We start from the raw sequence: 23,516 nt of genomic DNA, 5'->3' as shown, positions 1-23,516 counted from the left end.
AAAATCTCTCTACATGAAACCTAAACAATAGTAAATGTGTGTGCCTGGTTTTTGCTTCCTAGAGATAGCATGAGTAAGCGCCTCCTCTCTGACCAGGTTCTGTTTTTCTAATCTCTAAGACAGGGACTACTGCTTACTCATGTTCAGGGGTTTCTCTCTTTACATAAAGACATACTTTGGAAATGAATAATACCACTTTCCCTTCCAAAGGTCTGTCAACCCAACCACCACTTATACCTGCTGCCTCCACTACATTAGTGAACCTGGCCTATTTCTTCAGACCTTGTTCTTTTCTTCAGATGAGCACCTTAGGCCTGCCAGAGAAGGGCAGCAGAGTCAAGAACAACAGCAGTACCTACACTTGCATGCAATTCACAGTTCTCAGAGCTTCTTCCTTTGGGTTCAAGCACTGACTCACGAATGAGCTACAACCTGCCTGTCACCTGGATGTGAATGAGGTGTTGAAGGGTTGGGCATGACCAAATACCAAAGGAAATGGTATGGGTTTGGATCAGTTGGCTGCACCATAGGAAGGTAACACTTGAAGGCCCAGGGACAGGATGGGTGGATAGGCACAAGGGGACATGAATTATTATCACAGAGGGTTAGCCCAGAAAAAGGCAGGCAGGAAGAAGTGGGAAGTACAAAATTCCAAAAACCACTGCATGAAGGCTGGCTTTGAAACCCGACCAGTTTGCCCTCAGGGAGGCCAGCTCTTTTTTGAAACTTAGGTCTGCCTTTGTTTGGAGCCACCTGTCACCTGTGACTTCACTCTGTGTGGCAGAGACCTGGACAGCAAAAAACAGTGCAGAAGTATGAAAGACTGGTGGTAGGTGGGACTTGATCCCCAAGATCCAACATTCCATGGCTTTGGCATGCCTCCTCTGGCAACTAGATAATTCTTCAACAGCCTCTGATAGAACAGCTAAGAGCTGACATCAGAGAGTAGCTTTTCTCTTTTGAGATCTGCCCTCACAATCCATGCCATTCCCAGCAAGGTGATATGGAGGAAAGTGAGGCAGGACTTACATGATTTCATTACTCTGGGTTCCGTCCTCATATAACTCACACACCTTCTCTTTTATATCCTGCGGCTCAGGCCATATGACTCACTTAATGACAAAGGCTGAGTAATATTTCCCATATGGGGTTTTTAGTTGCTGGTTGAGTTGTCCCTCTAGAATTCCTATGAATAATATGCATGGCTGGGGAACTTCTTGGCAAGGTGGGGTCAGTAGCCTGGGACAATACTACAGTCAAATCAGTTCAGGCTTAGTTTGCCCTGCTCCACATTTACACCTGGGACACAAGAGGTCATTGTTCTTCTGTTCATTCATTCATTCAACTAAAACAATTTTAGTAAAGGACAATTTTAGTACAAAGACCAATTGTCAAGGACGAATCAGAGGACTCACTGCCTAGAAGGAATATATTAGCCCTTTGGGGAGATGATTTTATACATGAAATAGTCATAGGACATTCCAAGCCACACAAGAGACATGCTAAATTAACAAGAGACAGAAAGAGGATGGACTTGCTAAGCTCAAGTTATCTGGGAAGGGGACTTAAATATTCACATTCAGGTTAAAAGTCTAAATTCCATGTAAATTCCAAGTGTTGGGCTTGGTCATTTCACTGTACTAGTTTTATGATTCTCCATACTAAAAAATTAAGTTCTTTGATTTCTATTTTTTCCCCCTGCATATCCCTCTTCTGGTTATTGCCCAAATTCTACCTTGGGAGTACAAGTTATCCTTTCGAACACTTGTTTAGGGTTACTATACGATTCTTTCTTCCTGGAAAAAAATGTGTAATTTGAAAGGAAATTAAAGATTTCTGATTCAAAAATGAGATTTAGAAATTCCTTTTTTTGCCACTGTGTCTCTGCAGAAAGACTTTGGGGTTCTATGTGGCAATGCATGTCCACCCCTCCTCCCAAGATGATTTAAGAGTTGTTTTAAAAATTTTTCTTCTATGTTTACCCAAGCTTTTAAAAATTAGTTTCTAATGCATAGGTATGCTTTAAGGCCAGATGAGTGTTAGAAAAACAAACACAAGTTCCCCACCACTGCCACCAAATAAGAAAATAAAAGCAAATGAGAGGTCTGGGGTTATGGCTCAGTGGTGGAGCTCTTGCCTAGCAGTGTGAGGCACTGGGTTTGATTCTCAGCACTGCATATAAACAAATTAATAAAAGTAAAGGTCCATCAACAACTAAAAAATATATATTTTTAGAGAAGCAAATATTCAAATAAAAAAGCAATCAGTAAGTCAACAGGAGAAGAAAAAAAAAAGTTTTTTTTTTTTTTTTTTTGTTTGTTTTCCTGAAAACAAAGATGCTCCCCAGAACTCCTCCCTCTTGACCTCCACAGCTCGTGGCCACACCAAGGCCAAGTCTAGTTGCTTAGGGACTTGTTGAGAGTCATCATCCAGCCTTGCATTTGGTGGGTGAATACTTCCAGAGTGCTGCTCTTGCAGAACACAGGAGAGCTGGGGTGATGATGCTAGGGTTCTCCAGGAAAGAGCACAGAGAACCAGTGAGTGAGTTCAACCTGCTGAAGCAAGGAAAGTTCTGGAAACTTCCCTTGAGGAGAAAGCATGGAGTGACTGATAACTAGAAGAGTGATTAACAGATGAAGCAAAGCTGTATAGGGAGACAGAGAGAAGCTCAACTATTCTATGAATACTTGGGGAAGAAATACATTTGAGAGGCTGAGATGGGGCATGAATAGAAGGGACAAGGCTGGCACAGCTGAGATTTCCAAGCCATGTCTCAAGTCTGAGCTTGCAACTATGCTACTTGAGGCTGGGATTGTTCTCTGTGTATGATAGTCATTCATCCTTCTACTGTTGGGGGCAAATGAGAAGCAGTGAAAAGAAGAAAAATAATTTTTTTCAAAAAAGTTAGCTTGATTTCCCCAGTGAGCAGAGTGTATGGCTTGCTTTTATTTGAGTTGCAGAAACATGTCAGATCATCCACAGAGCTATTTGAGCCTGAGTTTCATGTTTATTTTATAAAGTGTTAGAAAAAAGAAAAAAAGTGAAAAACTAAATCCCCAGCTGTTTTGCCTACAGAACAATAAATAATCAAACATTTATTGACACATGTCAATGACTACCAGACTTGGAATCACAGTCTGGGTTGGAATCCTGGTTCCACTTGTATCTTCTGAGGTAACATCTTAATTCCTTTGCCTGCCCCGCCCCCTTTTTATTTCCCTCTCTCTCTCTCTCTCCATCTATAAAACAGAACTCCTGGGGGCTTTAGTGAAAAGGGATAGTCCCCTATTCAAAGCACCTGAGACATGGAAGACCCTTAATAAATATAACTTGTAATAGAAATCCAAACCAAATCTGGATTGGGTCCCACTCAATGAATTGCTTCCTTCCTTCCAAGCACTCTCTGAGATTGACCCTCTGCCCTTCTGCTCACATTGCTGGTGTGTGGCCTGGCCAGAAGCCGTGGAGATCTCGCTGCTGAGGGAGGAACAGCTGATGCTGACCACAGCTCATTGCCTGCCTTGGTCACAGGGATGAGTCCATGGCTTGAAAGGAAGGCATCTGGACCCACATCTGACCAGGGAGTACAAGCCAGGCACTTAGAGCCAAGGAAGCCACACCTACTGTGAGTCTTTCAGAAGAATTCTTTTAAGAGGACTTGCAATTTGCTGTTCAGAATGTTTTTAACTGCTGTTGTTTTTTCATTCAGAAAAGAGTCTCTGTGGTGGTTTTTTGAGAGCAGTTGGATTGGTGTGCTGTGTGTGTGTGCATATTTTTATTTAATGCTTGTTTGAAATAAACAATCTTTTCACTCATTCCTATTCAAGTTAAATATTCCTTTTAAGTTTCATTTTTAAATGGGCAAGAGGTTAGAACACACAGCACAGTTTTAAGTATACACCTCATCCCCATGGGGAGGCCTGAAGTTTCTCTTTTCCTGGTTAGCTCTGTAACACAAAGTCTATTTTCTGGGCTTATGAACCAGGAAGAATTAGCTCAAGGAACACCAACAACTACTGAGTTAACTCAAAAGAAGCCTACATCAAGTTTCTGCTGCAGAACAATCTTAATTTTGAAGTTCTTGCAAGCAGGGGTGTTCTATTACTTCTAGAACATATTCACCCCTCCATGAAGGGAATTATCAATTAAAACCAGAATTCCCTATACATAACCAGTTCCTATTAGATGGCTCATCTGCCTGAAAAAATACGTGAGTAGATAATGCCAGGCAGGTTTTTATTGTGGAGAGTCTAGGTCTAGGAAAGAGAAAGTGGGAAGCATTATTTATGGTGTAGCACAGCAGGAGTTAGCAAACTTTTTCTGAAAAAAGTTGGAGAGTGGTCCTGGCATTGTGGCTCAGTGGTAGAGCACTTGCCTAGCAAGTATGAGGCCCTGGGTTCACTCCTTAGCACCACATAAAAATAAATAAACAAAATAAATGTATTGTGTCCATCTACAACTAAAAAAATTTTTTAAAAAGTTGGAGAGTAAAAATTGTCAGCTTTGAATATCATGTGGTGCAGTGTGAAAACAGCCATAGACAATAAGCAAATGAATGTATAATGGCCATGCTCCAATAAAACTTCATTTACAAAAACAGGTGGCAAGCTGGATTTGATCCTTTGCCAGTTACTGTTTAAGGGAAAGGTCTACCAGGAGGTCAGGAAGTATATGATTAGAATCCCCTGTATCCTGTATTCTCTGGAGATAAACCTAGTTGAAGTGATTCACTTTCCAAGGCTAAACTACCATTGGGTTCTTAAAAATATATTTTTGCTGGGTGTTGTGCATGCCTGTAATCCCAGCACTTTGGGAGTCTGATACAGGAGAATTGCAAGTTCAAAACCAGCCTTAGCAACTTAGTAAGACCCTAAGCAACTTAGTGATGCCCTGAAGAACTTAGTGAGACCCTATCTCAAAATAAAGTACAAAAAGAGTTGGGGATGTGGCTCAGTGGTTAGTGCTCCTGGTTCAATCCCCAGTACAAAAAAAATAATAATTTTTACTTTGAGAGCTAAGCTCTTTATATTTTATCATCAGCTAAATACAGGAATTAAAGTAAGAAACAACATTCTGAAAACCAAGAGGGAAATGCCAGAGGTGGGGGTATTGTTACTTACGTGTGTTTGTGTGCATGTAGTGTTGTTGGTCTGCGCTGGGCATCGTTATTTTAGACTTGGATGCCAACCCCTCACCCCCAAGCACACCCAGGAATCCTGCCTTTCTATACTCTTAATGAATGGTTGCCAATTCCTACTGGGCCATTCTGAGTGACAAAGAGTTTTAATCTTGCTCAGAGTTTGTGGAAGCAGTCCTCTTGTACCGACAACTCTATCACATAATAGTACCTCATACTGATCTAAAACTTGATCATGTTGAGTTCCTTAGCATAAGAACAGATACAGCTTAGGGTTCTTCAACCTGATGGTGCAGCAAATACTTTAAGATGATAATTGTTCCCTCACCCCAATGCTTTCCTGCAGATTCCCCTCCTCGCCAGTCCTCCTGGGAATTCTATGTGTGTGGCCTACCCTGCACAAAGACATCCTCTACCCCATCCAGCTCCTCTTCCTGGTCTCCTGAGTTCTTGAATCTGTCTCTCACGTATGAACACTTGCTCATACTTGAATGGTGAAAGCATCCTGTTGTTTCATAGCATATTTCATCTCTTTAAAGAGATAGTATGTCATTTGAGAACAACAGTAAACATTGTTTCCTTTGCCTTTAGTTTAGTTTGAGAATTTCAGTGAGCAATACAAGATGAATGTATATTGTTGAAGTACTGAAATATCTGCATTAACATCATATGCAAGTTTTCAAAAGATTTCATTCACTTTTTTAAAAAGGGCTTAATAACAAATATGGCAGTTGGGTAATGCAAGTGGAGTCTTTACCCCATCTACTAATAGTAGGGCTTCGGTGGGGGGGCTGTATGTGGTTCAGCGTAGAGTGTTTGTCTATGTCTGAGGCACTGTGTTCAATTCGTAGCACCACAAGAAATTTTAAAAAAATGAATAAATAATACTCTAAAAACAGTAGGGCTGATGGTAAATTTCTCTCATGCTTGTATAAGGAAGTGTCTTTTCTTGCTTGGGTCTCTCCTGGGTTTTAGATCTCTAACATATCCTATGAATTAATAATTGCAGTTGACTGCAGATATAGAATTCTGTTATTGAATGCACCTGAGATTTAAAAAGAGGAATGGCTTCCAAAAACATGGAGTGAGATTTGGTACACAAGAAAACATATCACTATTTCATTATTAATTATTATGTAAGAGAATCTATACCAATAACTCACAAGGTAAGTGCCAAAGCACATTTTATACCTTCTTTCAAAAACTTCCTACCTTCAACTTTGCTCTAATATTTTTATTTCACGTATGGAAAGGATTTGTAATTTTCTTCTTTACCAAATGTTCTTAAATAGCCTTCTCATGTAAGCGGGCTGACTGAGGTGAGGCTGCTCTACCACCACCATACTAGGTCAGTATTTGAGTGGATTTCCTTATCTGCTAATAAGAAACTATTTGAATTTCTTGTCTCCTCAGGAACAATTAAAGACTAATCACAGGAAACATAACTGATCATCAGGAGTGTCTTTCAAAATGTGGGTACTGTTAAGCAGGGGTACAAGGCATTCCCCAGAAAGCTCCACAGTGGAAGAAACTTTAGCAAGATGCTGGTGATACTAAGTCCAGGAGACTCCTGCAAATTAAGTGGGAAGGAGAATGGAGCCAGGCGGCAGGAGCCAGGTCACTCGATCTAGAAATTGCTCAAAGATTCACCATTTCATTTGTTCTTGTGCCAACCCTGGTTTCTCTGGCTGTCCCATTCAATCTGACAGAACATGTTGATGGAGATAAAGTCATTACTGGCAACCTGGGGCTCTGCATGTTCCTGCAAGGCCATGTTCCTGCTACATGAAGTGTTTTCCCATGGCTGCTTCAGTGACCAAGAGGCCAAGACCTAGTGGAATGGACATATTTCAATAAATGGGTAAGCAGTAATAAAAAGCAAGCAGTAATAAAAAGCAAGTTTTTGTTTTTCTTTTAAGCTGACTGCCTGATGACTGAGTCCAGTAACTGGAGAAGCAAAAAATCTCTTAAGCGTATACATATGTCTCAACTCAATTCATCCTTAAGTTATTTATTCTGGCACATTGTCTAATCTTTACAAGGGGAGGGAGCTGGTGGCAGAAGGGGTTTCTCCCAAGGGCTATACGAGTGTCTTCACTGAACCAATTTCTATGCTGTTGAATAGCCATTCAAGCATATTTTTTTCCCCTGAAGCCAAGAAAGTTTTCTACACAAGCATTTCTTTGTAAGCTCAATTAACTTTCACAATAATTTGTGCTCTTAAGTTTAAGAATTACAGATGTTGTGTGGGTGGAGGCAAGGGTGAGGGGGTGGGAATGAGGATGAAGGAGCAAGGATATAGGTGCCTCCCCCTTGGAAAATGTGGTAACACTTCCTTCCATGGAAAAGCACATCAATTTTTAGGATTACTAAAAAAACTAGATCATTTCTGAAACCACTAAGAAAACCATAGCTGTTTGGTTTGGGGGAGGTTAGACTGGATAATATCCCAGCTTCTTCTCCCTCCTAATGAGACCCAGATCTTTGTGACAGATTATCTGGAATGTAATTTTATGTTTGGAAACAATCCAAAAGTTGGGTAGCAGGCCCTAGTAAGGAGGCGATAGCAATTTGCAAAAGGGATACAAAACCAAAAGTATCACAAAATCATTTGAATAAAAGTATTGATACACTGAGGAGCAGAGTGGCTCTAATTACTAGATAGTAAATTAATTCTCACAGGGGAATGGCTTTAGCCATTAGAATACATTTGCCCTCCCCCCAAGTCTATTCATGTATTATTTAGTGTTAATTTGAAGTTATATAGGGGTGTTTAGGGTTCACTGCATACTTGTGGCTATGTCATACTATAATTCCTAAGTAAGTTATAACCTGCATCCCATAATATGTTTCATAAAATGAATGTCTCACCCATCCCCTTAAAAATAAAATAACATTTATAAAATGCTTTATTATCCACACTTGCAAACAATCTAGAACTTACTAATTCATATCTGCCTAAAACTTTAATTATTAAAACAAACAAACAAAACAAACCATGAAGGATCAATTCCACCAGGATTAAAGACCCTTGTGATTTTTCTGTACAAGGTGACTTCTGTGAGAATAGCTGATCAGAGTTAGCTCAGGAAACATTTCTCTTCATGGTTTTTCAGCAAATGTTTGTGGAACATCTTAGCAGCACATGTTGGCCGCTGTGGCCTAATGCTGTTGTGTTTACTGGGTACAGTCCAGCTCTAGGTGTCCCACCTGAATCTAGCTCTGCCATTACTCAGTATCACCTTGGGCAAATGACTTCTCACTAAGTCTCATCTTCCATGTCTGTTAAGTGGGGTAAAAAGAGTACCCACTCCTTGTGGTGTTGTATGGATTAAATTTTTAATATATGTGAAACACTTGGACAGTGTCTGGTCATGGAAGCCGTTGATAGCATCACCACCAGTTGAGTGTTAGTGTATACAAAGCCACATCCAGAGACATGGTAGCAGATAGGCCCAACCCTGTTTCTGCCCTCATGAAACCTACTGTCCAGTGGGGAGGGAATCAGATATTTATTGAATTGTTATTTGTCCTGGTCCTGAATTGCTGCTGGGATCACACAGGGAGGATGCTCTGAGAGTGTAGAAACCAGACCTAGTCTGAGAGGCCTCAGCAGGATTCCTTGAGAATGTGGCCATTTAGCTAGCTGAGTTCTTAAGGACAAAAGGAGCCATTTGTGGCATAGGGGGTAGGGGTAGAGGGGATTCTCTGGCAGAAAGAGTGTGATCATAAAAGGTCAGTGGCTAGGCAGAGTCTGAGAGGGCAAGGGCAGACAGGAAGCACAGATTCAGGCTGGAGGGCTTGCTAAGGATTTTAGATTTCATTTTAAAGGCAATGAGAAGCCACTGACAAGTTCACACGAGGAGGAACACAGTCAGATTGGCATTTGAAAAATACTTGCTGTTCTTTGGAGAAGAACCTAGATGGCATACAGAGATGGGCATTCTATAAACGAACAATAGGGATGGTGTGGCCATAGGAATGTTATGAATTCTGCCTATACCAAAGCCTGTGTCCCAGATGTGATTTTGCAAGATATTCACATAGGGAAAACAGGGGGAAAGATCACATAGAATTTCTATGTATTATTCTTACAGCTACATGTGAATCTACAACTTTCTCCAAACAAAAAGATTAATTACATAACTTAAATAGACTAAGGCAGAGATTTTGCAAAGAAATGCCATCCCTATGCATGTGCTAGCTTTGTGGAAAGAGCAGCATCCTAAGCCAGAGCCCCTGGGGATGTTGGTAATAAGCCTGGCTTCTGGCAGTATTTTGGTGACAGGTGACTCTTTTCCTCATAACTGAAAGGGATGGAGCTTGGCATAATAATTAATTTTCAAATAATGTGATTTTTTCTTATAAAGGTAGAAGTCATTATTTTCAATAGTATGTCATTTCAATGGTGCACACATGATACATGATTAAGAATTTTATTTCTCCATGCCCGTGTTGTACCTTGTAAAATTAAATATAATCTCCTTTTTTAAACTAAAAAAGCAGAAACTAAACATGAGCTTGCTACCATGTGGAGAAGGGCCTAGAAGGCCCTCAGAGGGAGTGTGGAATGAATACCTACAGGGCTGCAGGGGAGATCTGCAGCCTTGTGACTTCATTGTGGCCTGCAGACCAGAAATGTGGGCATCACCTGAGAGCCCGTTAGGAAAGAGGAGCCCTGGGCCCCTCCAAGACTCCCTGAATCAAGATCTGCATTTAGGGACAGCTTTAGGAGATGCCTGTATACAATGAACTTTGAGAATCTCTGCATTGGAGAGATAGATGGCAGGGAGGAAGACAGAAGTGGATAACTCCAATGACATTAAAGAGGGTCCACTGACAGAACTGGGGCTGGTTTAATTAGAAACTTATAGCAGAGGGAGGCATCAAGGAGCCATTGGCATTTACAGGTAAGAAACTAGAATGTCTTAGCTAGTCATGGCAGTAGGGGACACAAGAGGCCTGCTATATAGAGGAAGACTTTGTTTTCAGTCTGGGACATAACATGAGTGGCTGTCAGCCTCCGATAATGTTTGGTTTCCATGCTAAGGCACTTGACAATCAGAAGGCAGCAGACTCTGGGTGCTCTAATCTTGGGCTAGAGAAAAACCAACTGCACTGCCCCCAAAGGGTCCATCTTTGGAGTCAGTCAGGCCCCACTTGAACTTGCATTAATAATGCAGATTTCACAAAATCCCCTAGATCCAATGGCTATTAGTGTGGGGACCCCTATAATTTTCCAACTGTAGGCTGCAATCAAAGGATACCATAAACACCACCATGGTCTTAGAGTTTAAAAATTTATGATTTTGAAAATCTGAAAACTTAAGAACTGAGTTAAGCGAGTCTTCAGCCTTGGTACATGCTTTCTGTAGTATTCAGCTTCTCCTGGAATAATTTATTTAATTTCATGCTAATCTACCACTACAGAAACCTGGTAGGGATCTGAAGAATATTGATATCAATGAAACATGTTGAAACGAAGTTTTTGCCTTTGATTGAAGCAGCATGAAATGTCACAGACACATCTGTGCCAACAGTACAAGGAAATAGTATCGACAAGTCTGAACACTCTAAAACCATGACCCATCGAGAACAAAGTGTTTTCTTGTGATTTAAGCCATGGATTTGTTGTTTGTATCCTATTTCTTTTTTCTTTTTGTTTTTGTTTTCAGTGCTTTTTGAACCCAGGGCCTTCAGCATGCCAAGAACAACTGGACTACTGAATTATGCCCAGCTTCCTATTTATTTATGGACTCTCCCTAACTAGGCTTTAGAACTACATACATATGTGAGCACACACATGCACACACACACACACATGATTACATGCATGCAAGCGCACAGAAGCGCGCGCGCACACACACACACACACACACACACACACAGGCATGTATACACACAGTGAAAGCTGAATTCTAGATGTGAGTTGGGAAGACCAATAGCTCTAGTCTTTTAGTTCTATCCTCCCACCTTTTGATTCCTCTTGTTTTCTCCTTCAGGTTCCCACTCTCAGACCCTGCATCTGGATTTAAAGTGATGTCTGTATGGTTATTGCAGCTCCTCTTACAAAACTTTGTGAAATGAAGCATGTGACGAATTCTCAGGTTGTTGCCTGCATTTCTTCATGTGCACAAGCAGACCCCAAAGACATTTACCAGGATATATACTTCAAGTATGAAGAGAAACATTTTCCTACAGACACTATACCAAAAAGGAAAGAAAAAACCAAAAAGCTTGTGAGAAGAACACATTTTTTCTCAGGATATAGTCTGCAGAACTTAATGCAGTAGTAACTTGGTTCAGTTTTCTTTATACTTGTTTGTAAAAGGAATCATTGTGTCAATTTATATATGTAAATTTGGACAATTAATTTATAAATTGATTGAATATATTTATGACTCAAAGAATGACTAGTTCATTACTTGTGATTTGACCACACTATCACCACCATTCCACGAATTAATCTGAAATTTCCTAGGGCACACCAGGAAGGGTCTATAATCATGTAGCCTATTTTTTTTTCCAGATATGATGTTTAAAGCACAGTTTAATAAAATGGAGGGAAATAAGTGGATCTTCTTTAATATTTTCTATAGCAAGCCTAAAAAAGAAAAGAAGTTATGACCTAGTCTAATTATTTTTGCTGACCATAAATTAGCCTGGTTATCATTAAAAAATAACCCACCAATTGTAAATTGGTACAATTACTATGAAAATCAGTATGGATATTCCTTAAAACACTAGACCTGAAACCACCATATGACCCAGCTTTACCACTCCTCAGTATCTATCCTAAAGAATTAAAGTCAGCATACTATGGTGATACATGCATACCCACATTTATAGCAGCACAATTCACAAGGGTCAAATTATGAAGCCAGCCTAAATGTCCATCAATGGATGACTGGATAAAGAATGTGTACTATATACACAAAATGAAGTTTTATTCAGCCATAAATAAGATAAAATTATGTCATTTTCAGGAAAATGAATGGAACATGGAAGCACTCTGCTAAGCAAAATAAGCTGAACTCAGAAAGTCAAGTATGTGTTCTCTCATGTGTAGAAGTTAGAAGAAAAAAAAAAAGGTGTGGGGGAATCTCTCATAAACAGATAAAAGATCAGTAGTATAGAGGAAGAGGACCAGGGGGAGTGGAGGCAGGGAAGGGGAAATACTGGAGAACAATAATGACCAAATTATATTGTTATATTGTGTGCATGTATACACATGTGCCAACAAATCCTATTATGTATACTTATTATGCACCAATAAAATATGCAAAATGAAATAACCCACTATGTGGATTATTTTGATGAAATCTTTTTCCATTGGAGGTTGTACTACTGTAAACCATTAATCAATTCCTATATTGATCAGTCATTTACTGAACACAAGACGACTGTACACAGCCTCTGAACTGAAAAGAACTCACTGTAAATGGCACAGACAGATAAATAAACCAGTGATTCCTCTACGGTGGATATGTACTGTTTCAGGTGTGGGCCTTTCTAGGCTGGGGTAGTGAAAGGGGAATGAGAAGGCACTGATGATGTGAGACTATGTCATGGAGGATGGTTAAAAAGAGGGAGTGAGAAGGGATGGGAGTTGCTATATAAAGACTCACATTTATTCATGGATAAAAACAACTGAGGACTAGCATGCTCCATGAATAAATCTGGGTTAATGAGAAAGATAGGAGGTAAGATAGTAATGTGGTGTTTAAGATTTCAGAAGTGGAGTTTTTTAGGTACATTAAGGGCTATGAGCACTCTTCTTGTTTCATAAAGACACAGTACATTTTTACCATTTCCTTCCAGAAGGTGGACTCTGATTCCCCCTCCAAATCCCTTTTGAGGGGTAAAGAACTAATGAAGGATCCCTAATGTGATTTCAAGAGAGACACCAGACTCTGCAGGTCTGAAATGACTGTAATCAGATGCACAGTTGGAACTGAACAGGAAAGAGCACCCTATATTGAAGGAACCCCAAGTAGATGCCCCCGATTCTCAGTCCAGGTCACTATCACACAAAGATGCTGAATATATTTGTTCAAGATTAAATTAATGATAATCTAAAGTTCAGTGTATTGAACTTTAAGAAGAGTGTTCTTATAATATTAACTTCTCTTAGTGGAAGTTACCCAGGAAAGTTGGTAATATGAATCAAAAGACAAAAACCACCCATTGTGCCATGTGGGGTATTTCTAGACTGTGTATAACAGTAATTCTCCAAAACAGGAGTTCCACTGGTGAGAAAGAAAGCAACAGCAGGTCAGAATTAGGAAAAGGAATGGAGAAGGAGGCAGGGACGCAGAAAACATGGCACCATGGTTATTAGGATCAAGAAAATCTCTTATAGGGTAGGACCTTTTGGCTCCTCCCACCAAGGACAATATGAAGATGCACAAGATATTTTTCTAATTACTGTGGCTGTTATTAAAAAAGAAAAAAAAAAGGAAATGCTTAACACCACAGAAAGGACACATGGTGTTTGTCTGAAGAGCAGGAGTGTCCATTTTTCACTCTTCCTACGGAATGGCTTCTGAAAGCAGAGAAACACAAGAAGAGGGGAGCAGCCTTTGCCTGTGAACCTCTGTGGAAAAAAGTTTACTTTCTCTTTGGTATCAGGGTTTTATCTCCAATTCCATTTACAGCCGTAAACATCTAATCACTGAGTTTGGATGGTATGGGGGATTTCCAAAGAGGAGAGCAGGAAGATTTTTTTTTAAATGTTAAATTGGAGATTTCATTACCCTACACCGTCTGAAACATTTCCCTGTGTTGTAACACTTGGATTTAGTTCATGGAATCTTCCAGCCTTTCAAAACAGATGACCTCTCACTAGAAGATCTACTTATCTCTTTCCCCCTGGCCCTGTAAACCAGTCCAGCAAAGTCCTAACTTGCAACAAAACAGGACATTTGCTCTACCAGAAAACAGCATTATCTCATCTCCCAAAAATGACACCTGGTGAGTTTCTAACCTTAATGCCATTTGACTCATTTCCATCAACATTTCTTCGTACAAGAAATATTAATAATGTCCTTTAAGTCTGTTGATACTGTAACCAGTAGAAAACACAATAATAACATGCAGCCTTATGAACAATCTCCACTCCAAATATTTTAAGATGTGTCAATGTCCCAAGAAAAACTAATAAGTTCATTATTCATGGAGTATTTATGAGCCCCTCATATATGACAGGCCCTGTGCTTGTTGATGGAGAGGTGAAAGGGTTTTGTGCTCATTCAGCTGACAGTCCAGGAAGGAAGAGAGATCCTAAATACTGCAGGTGAAAGTCTCACACCACCATTCATTGGCTGATTGAAAAGGAAAATATGTACAATGCTTTTATAGATGGGTCATCCCCACATAAATGTCTTCATTGTTGTAGTACATTCTTTTCTCTATTCAAGGGAATAACTTTTGAATGAAAGAATGGAAGTGATTATTTATCAAACCAAGTAAATACTTCAATGTCATTAATAAATTTGCTCAATTACAAGTACTAAGAAGAGTTATTCATATAAAATACTAGGAAGTAGAAACTGGTTACAAAAAGCTCTTTTTGGCCATTCCCACATAGATAGACAAGCATGATCCATAAAGGATGAGGCAGTGTCCTCTGTGCCTTAGAGCAAGGCTTCTCTAGAGTACTACTGGAGACTATAAGGCATCATCCTGGTAATTGTACTCTTGCCAGGGAGGGTAGCATTTCAATTCTTAGAGAGTCACAGTAATGTAACAGATAAATTGAAAAATAATCACCTATTCCAGCCCCAGTGGGAAGCAAAAAGATTCTCCACTTAGGTTTGGCTGCCCAATTAGAACACTGGTCTCAGCAATATTAATACATTAGGAGCTCATCAGATCAGTGCTTTTCAAACTCTAAAGGGTATATGAATTACCTGGGATTTTGTAAAAATACAGATTCTGAAGTTGTGAACAGACCTGAGCTTCTGCATTTTAACATGCTCCAGGTGATGATAATGCATAGGTATTGGAAGGGTAAAAGAGTAACAGCGGTCACCTTTGGCAATAGAACCCTGTCATTAGAACAGGAAAGACCTTTCACAGACATTGGTAAGGAGAGATCATGGAGATCTGAGAATCAGAAGGAGGTGGGTCACAGGAGCATCACATGAAGACTGAAGCAGACAACCACGTTCCTCAGATGTTGCAAAAAAGGTCAAGTTAGATAAGAGCTAAAGGTATGGACTAGATAAGCTCCAAAGAGGTCATAGTGATCAATTTCCTGAATGTTTCCTAGATGAGTTTCCATGCCCTGGTTAGAACAGAGATATTACAAATTCAAACAGAATACAGGGAAGCAAGATTCACAGTGGCAGCTTTTTTCACAACATCTGCTGGGAAAAGACCATTGCTGTATTGCATTGAATTCTAGTTTCAGATAGTAAGCAGTTGTGGGAGGTGTACACCTTCAGAGCCAACATTTTTTTCCATATATTTTTTAAATGCCCAAAGGTTGTGTTGGTATCAGGCACTTAGGTCATATCCTTCCTATTGTCTCAGACAAGGGGGAGACTGACATTCAATTCTGAGTCTGTCACTGTGTCACATCTCTTGGGAAAGGAACTTGTTGCCATGAAACACACTTTGCATGGAGAAAAAAAGTACTCAGTACATTATTAGAGAACTATTTCATAAGGCCAGTAAGTATTAATTAAAAGTAAATTTAGGGCTGGGGATGTAGCTCAGTAGTAAAGCACATGTCAACTATACATAAGGTCCTGCATTGGATCCCTTTAGCACTGAAAAACAAAAACAAAACCCCCAAACCCTGAATTTACAGCATTCCTATTCTTATCAGATTCAGATTTTTTCTTTCCTTGTAATGACAACTATACTTTAATTGTAAAATGAAGTAAGAGTTTCGTGTTTACTTGATACCTTCTTGACTTCCAAGGGAAGGGAGGATTTATTGAAAATATAAAACATTTTTAAAACTTACTTTTACAGTAAAACTCTACCTTTCTAACTTGACTCTTTTAAGTAAAGTAACCAATTTCCCCACTAGTTTGGTACTGAGCAAACAGTAATGGGGAAGGTTTGGGGAAGCATTTAGGCTGTCTGGGACTTTAAATCAGAAGTCTCCTCCTTTGGTCACCCTTTAGCATTCAGCACAGATCATCTGGCCTGGGGTACTTTCCTAAGGATCAGCAAACTGTGGCTATCCTCTCGGCCCCTAGGTTTATCCTGGGACTCTGAAGAACTGATTTACTTGTTAAGTGCAGGGGGACATGACATTTCTGGAGGGCAGGAGTGGAGTCTATTCAACTCGCTTCCACCAGTGCAGTCAGATGACTGTTGCATGGTGAGGGTTGACCTGTGTTTGCTGAATGACTAACCCAAAGGTGATGCATCTACCAAGCAGCCAGGATAGGAGTCATTCAGAGATGTGCTCACCTGCTTTTTCTCCTGTTTTTACATTGGTGTCTCCAGGTACCCACCGCGCTTACTTTGCTCCAGTATTTCCACTTAAACCCTGGAGTGGTAATTTCCCTTTATGCATTTTTTTTAATTGTAAACAAATGGGATACATGTTGTTTCTCTGTTTGTACATGGAGTCAAGGCATACCATTTGTGTAATCATAAATTTACATAGGGTAATGCTGTTTGATTTCCCCTTTATGCATTTTATGAAAAAAAGCTGAAGCACTCACAAATAAAACATTAACTTTTACCAGAAACTTTAAAAAATACCAAGAATGAAAAATAGAATTACAAAGTAATTCTACAAGTTTCTTACTTCATGGGATTGACCAATGTGCTGAGTCTGGGAAGTGTCAGTTGTAGGCTGTCCAGATTCTCTTCTTTGTTCTTTTTCAAAGGCCCATTTCTGCACAGGTACAAGTCTGAAACTAACCTCAGCCTATTTGGCGCCAGCACTGAGATTCTAACTGCACTGAATTCTCAGTTTCTCTGCCTGTGAAATCCAGTCTTTGGAAACTTCTGAAATCTCAAATGCACCCTTCCTACAGCTCTGTCTATATCATTCACAATCACTACTTCACACACATGTACAAATGCAAAAATTCACACAGTCTTCCTTAACGCTCTATAGAGGGCATTCTGCAAAATGCTCTTGGATAAGCATAAGAATGCTGTCCCTGCTTGCTCTCTGCAAGAGGCCTATTACAGCTGCCTTGAATTATTTTGCAGAGGTCTGTTAAATAGGGAAGAGCCATGTTCCCTGGCGGAATTCACCCATCTTTCAGAGTTGTCCCCTTAGTGACAGTAGCCAAGGTCAAAAGTCATTCTACTTGACAGGTTGCTTTCTTTCTTTTTGTAGCTTAACTGTAACTGAATGTGGGAGTTACATAGTGGGGGTTTCCCAAAGATGCCCCGCCCTGCTAGACTGTGACATCTTTCATTGGGCACTATCAGATCTCATCCTTTTATGCATCCATTCAACAAACATTTACTGACCCAAAAGTTAGCAAGAAAACTTTTAACTACATCCCTGTCCCACCTGATAAACCATTTGCATGAAAATATAGTAAGTTTCCCTTCATGTGATGAATGTCATCCATTTGAAAGATTGTGTAGCAGTCTTTAGGTTTTATTGTAAACAACCTGAAATTTTTCTCATTGCTTACAATACTGCATAGGTCAGAAATTATTTTCTTTTGTTACTGCTTAAAACATAGATTTATGCCTTAATTATTAGAGGTATCAAACACTGTACAAAGAATTACTAGAATTAAAAAAGAGGGGTCTGAATTCTGGCTATACCCATACCACAAGTTACCTATGAGGTCTTGAAAAGCCAGTTGACCTCTCTGGGTTTTCACGAAGTACATGTGTGGGCTGGATGAGTTCCAAGTGCTCTTCTAAGTGTCTCTCTATGATGTTATGAATGGCCCTGGGAAAACTATGAAAATTCATAATATCTAGGAAGAGGACAAAGTCAAAGGGATTGTATATTATCTCATCATCCTTGGCTGATTGCAAACCATACCCATACAAACCCTCTTGCTTTCAAAGAGGAAGCAAGCTTTTCTGTACAAATTTGTGCCTAAAAAAAATAGAGAACAATCTTTAGGGAGTGGGTATAAAGAATAAACCATTACCAAATACAGTAGGCCTCCAGTTTGCAGTTTTCAGACATTATGTCATTTAATCTTCACTCTATTCTGTTGTTTACCTCCAATTATACAAAGGAGAAACTGAGACTCTGAGATATCTAGTTATGCAATTAGCAAGACCTAAGTAGTATTAAAGCCCTTTGCTGGGCTCCATGACTTGTATACTGGAAGTTCAGGGACTCTTTCTAACTCTTTGGCATTAAAGCTATCTTTATGAATTTAGGATGGTGGCGAATTCTAGTCATTTGATTTTCAGGGACCACACTCATCAGAACAGCTACGATCAAGAAGTCAGACAATATCTAAAGTTGAAAAGATTCAGGGCAACTGAAAATCTCAAATACTGCATGTGGAGCATAATTTTGCCATAAACACTTTGGAAAACTTTCTGGCAATACCTTCTATAGGTACTCAAGTTATCAGTGCCCTGTAAACTAGCAATATTACTCCTCATTACCCAACAGAAATGCATACAAGAGTACATTAGAAGTCAGGAATGGTGTGGCACATGCCTGTAATTTCAGAGGCTCAGGAGGCTGAGGCAGGAGGATCACAAGTTCAAAGCCAGTCTCAGAAACTTAATGAGGACCTAGTAACTTAGCAAGACCCTGTCAATAAATAAAATATAAAAAAGAGCTAAGGATATGGCTCAGAGGTTAAGGGTCCTTAGGTTCAATCATCAGTACCAAAAAAAAAAAAAAAAAAAAGGCACCAGAAACATGTACAACAATATGCACGCACACACTGAAAAAAAAGAAAAAGAAAAGAAACAACCTCGAATGTTCATCAGTGGTGGACTGAATAAAAGCAGTTTGGTATTCTCTTACAGTGGTAGTAGAACTCTACAGCAATGAGAATGAAACACAACTTCATGAAACAACAAAAAAAAAAGGGAAACACTGCAACACACAATGCTCAGTGGAGGAAATCAGATGCAAAGGAGTACATGCTGGAAGTCTAACTTGGTTAGACTTCAAGAGAAGGCAAAGCAGGCTTCAGAAGGAACCACAAGAAACTCCTGGGATTCTGGTGTTGACCTGTTCTCCTGATCTGGGTGCTGGTTACAAAGGGCTGATTGGTTTGTGATCTTCACCAAATTCCATACCTTTGGCTTGTATACTTTTTTGAACTTTAGTTACATCTGAATTGGAAGTTTACTTGAAAAAATTCTGGAAAGATACTACTCCCTATGAGGAAAGCTGTCTGAGTGGGAACTTAGGTTTTCAGACAGGAGCTGTTCTTGGTACCCTGCACAATACAGGAATGGGAGAGTAATGAGAGGCCAGAAGGTATAATTTCACTCAGAATACGTGACAGTCTCTCACTAAGTTACCTGCAATGTAAGGTGCTTGCTATAACTGGATTCGTTTGCAGAAAGTTGACTGGAGTGGGTTGCGAAGTTATCATGGGCCTGGAGATCTCAAAAGCCTGTACCAGAGCAGAAGCAGAGAAGGCTGAGAGTCTGGAATTATTTCAGAGTGTGAGACTGGAGGATCCACTGGATATCGGAACTATTTAAATAAAATGAATGTCTTTCTTGAATTTATGCTATTGTCTTTCTTTTCCTAGGAGAATCTTTCTTCCCTACCATGATTAAAATGTGTTTCCAGGTTTCAGATGGTAAGGTGTAAACAATAATCACAAACCTCATATTCTGGCCCCTATTCCAAACTGAGCATATTAGTAAAAAACACTCTTTCCTTGTTTAAGAATACTTTTGTTTCAAATTTCACATACCTATCAAGTGAGGCTGTACATATGCATCTCCCTACATATAACCAGTTGTTTAAAACTTAAAATTATAACAATAAATGACTGCCCTGAGTCACTTTTCCAGCTTGCAATTAATTATAAAATCTGGTTATAAAAGACAGACTAGCTCAAATATTAGGTGATGATAAGTATAATGCAATATGGGACAATAAATATTTGTTAAATGGAATTCATACAAATAGTAGCTGTTGATTGAATATTTACTTTGGGTGGGCAATGTGCTTATTTTTACAATGCTTCTGACAGGTAAAATAAAATTTAACTGATCGCTATTTATCAAAACACTAAAACACAGTTAAAAAGAGATCATGCCTATGAACTGATTGGCACGCTTTCATTATACTTTTATCTAAGTAAATCTTGATGAAATATATATATTTTTAAACCAAATCAAATTTTCAGGTCATCTTAAAGGATCACAATACAAAATAAAAGGCTGCAAAGTTTTAATATTTCTATATAACTTACATCTTTCAAAAGCTGCTACAGGTTATAACAATCTATTTATTTATTTATTTATTTTTTGAAATGCCAAAATAGCAAAACACAACTAAACAGAACAAGTAGTACTTAAGGTGTATTGGACCAGTTACTGTAGAAGAGAATGAATTCCCCAATTACAGCAAAGCAATGTTTCTTTGTTATCAAAAATTAGAATAGCTTTTCTAAAAAATTAGTATTTTTGAAAAGTCTGCTGATATTTTGATGCTCTTAAATTATTACAACACAGGTCTAAATTTGAGTGCCCTAGTAATTGAACATCTTTTAAAATATTAAGTGTCATGGGGAAAAAAATCCCAGGATATGCTGTTAATGGATACAAAACATGTACTAATTACATACTAACATATTAGTTGTAGTAGTTTCTGGATGACAAGATTATATAAGATTTTGCTTTCTGGTTTTTTTTTGGGTGCTGGGGATCGAACCCAGGGCCTTGTGCTTACAAGGCAAGCACTCTACCGACTGAGCTATCTCCCCAGCCCCAAGATTTTGCTTTCTATACCAAACTTTTCTATTTTGTTTTCTAATATTCCAAAATGGAAATAGCATCAAATGTGGACCAAAAAAAAAAAAAAAAAAAAAAAAAAGGAAAGAACTGCTATTAATGTCTCTTTGGAAAGTTTCTTGTGGTGGCTACACATTAGAGTCACCTGAAGAACTTTTAAAACCCTCTACCCAAAAGCAGTGCACCGCCCAGTGAAGTCAGAATGTTCAGGAGGAAGCGGCTGTCACTGTGTGTTCACAGCTCCCCAGGTGACCCTGTGGCCACTGCAGGAAGGCATGCATCCTGCTTCCTAAAGATGGGTGGTATTTGGATGGGAGTTGAAGCCACATCCACGAATCCCAGAACCCAAGCACAGCTCTCCTTCTTATCAAATTCACATTGATGTCTTTGTCAAAGCTAAATATTCAGAGATATCTTTATCTGAAGTGCCAAGAACTCATAGAGCAAGAGTGTTCAACAAAAACAGCTAGCTGTGTTCTTAGATCCCATAGTGAACTGATTGAAACTCTCAATGAATTTCTCTTATCGATACCTTATGGAGGAGATACACTGAAAAATATTGGGAATGTGAAAAGAAGTGCTTTTATTTGTCTACAAAGCAGAAACATATTATTCACACACACCACACCACACACACACCACACCACCACCCCCTAAGACTGCACTTCTAGAGGGAAAATTGCAACTAAAACACCCTACTGCCACATACATGCCATGCCACAGGAAGTTTTCAACTGTATATTCCCTTTGGGAAAGAAAAAGGAAATTTCCTGGGCACAGGTGATTGACAGGGAAACTGTTCATGGAATTATTAAGATGATACATGTTAGTTTGAATTCTGACTATACTCAACACTTGCATTATCTCGTTTAGTCACCAAAACCATGACACATAGCCATAGCAATATCAGCACTATGTCATTATTAGTCAGAATGTTTAGGAAACAAATTGTTTTAATTCACTGAACTTTGTGTTTAACTGAGAGTTAAATAACAAGATCTCTTTCCTATTTGACTTTTGGGAAAAAAAATTTTTTTAACTTTTGTTACCAGGGATTGAACCCTAGGGCGCTTAACCACTGAGACATATCCCCAGCCTTTTTTATAGTTTATTTAGAGACAGGATCTTGCTGATTTCTTAGGGCCTTGCCAAGTTGCTGAGGCTGGCTTTGAACTCACAATCTTCCTGCCTCAGGGATTACAGGGTATGACACCACGCCTGGCTGAAAAAATTTCTAAAATGTGTGGGAATCACTGTTCTGCCTGCCCAGATAGCTTGCCCTTTGTTTATTTCAGGGTCTGAAAAGGTCTTCCCCTTTTTCATTCCCCAAACTGTCCAACTTAGGAGGGAAAATTACATGGCCATTCTGAGTTTATGGAGTCTAATTTAATCTTCCTGATGATTCTCTTTGGATCATCATGATAAAATTGATTCCTATTTCAGAAGACAAGGGCTAAAGTCCAGAAGTTTGGGGTTGTGGTTGCAGTTTGATTGTAAGGCTGCATACTGTAATGAAAAGTGTACAGGAGGGGATTCCAGAACTAGCTCTGCCATTACACAGGTGACCTTGGTCCATTATTAAGCCCTCTGGACAGCAATTTCATAGTCTACAAAGAGCTGTCAAGATAACACATTTCAAATGTATTCACATCCATTATTTCTTATTTTTCCAGTTCTAATATTGATCCTCAGAAGCAGAAAGTCAGATTCACTTTTGGGAGAGACCACTGATGTAGAGAATGAATGATCCCCTCAGGGTGGGGTTTCTGATTTAGACCAACTGCAGCCATTGCACCAGGCTCCCCCAACTGCCACGTAGGCGGCCAGGGAGCCACACAGGTCTGATTCTGAGGCCATGTCTAGACAACATGTAACCCCTGATTGTAAGTGACAACCCCCAGCTAATCATCTGTTTGTTTTGACTCCAAATTACAGGTTTGAACAACGGACCCCTCCTCCAGCTGCCTCAGTCACCTGCCATCCTGCTCTCACTGTTAGATTCTGCTGCCCACCATACAGAGGACTAACATCTGTCTTTGATTACTTGTTCAGACCATTGGCCTAAAAGGTGAAATGTCCAGATGAGGAAAGAACATTGAGCTGCAGCCATCATAATGTGACTAAACTGTCCTTAAAGTAAGTTTGCTATTGAATTGCATTACCATGAGACCTAGGACGTTTGAAAAGTCAGCTGTAAAGCATTGTTTGTTGTTCAGCCTGGAAAGCAGTTTGTAAAGGAAGCTTCCAGTTTTCCGAAAGTATGGCTGTTGCTGACCAGGTGTTTGTGTCCATCAGTCGCGCCTTGAGTTCCAGTTCTGGCTCGGTCAGGTTTTGGAGATCTAAAGTCCACCATTCTACCTTTCTAGTTCCTGAGTACCCACCCTCACATCACCCCTTGGGTGACATTTTGTTAAATGTGAAAATGTGGACAATGCTTGGTACAGAGTAACATGTCATAGCAAGGATATGTGTCTCCCTTACTGTT

The 23,516-nt window shown here is 39.5% G+C and overlaps 1 protein-coding gene across 4 annotated transcripts in view; it reads right to left on the bottom strand.

Moving 5' to 3' along the window:
• Positions 1–23,516, bottom strand: part of Egfr (epidermal growth factor receptor) — a 192,827-nt gene that overhangs the window by 76,452 nt on the left and 92,859 nt on the right. The gene's annotated exons all lie outside the window — the stretch shown is intronic.

The sequence above is a fragment of the Sciurus carolinensis genome, chromosome 8 (genome assembly GCF_902686445.1).
Source record: "Sciurus carolinensis chromosome 8, mSciCar1.2, whole genome shotgun sequence".
Lineage (NCBI taxonomy): Eukaryota > Metazoa > Chordata > Mammalia > Rodentia > Sciuridae > Sciurus > Sciurus carolinensis.
Note: the sequence above shows the minus strand (reverse complement) of the source record. Positions and strands in the feature narration are given on the sequence as shown.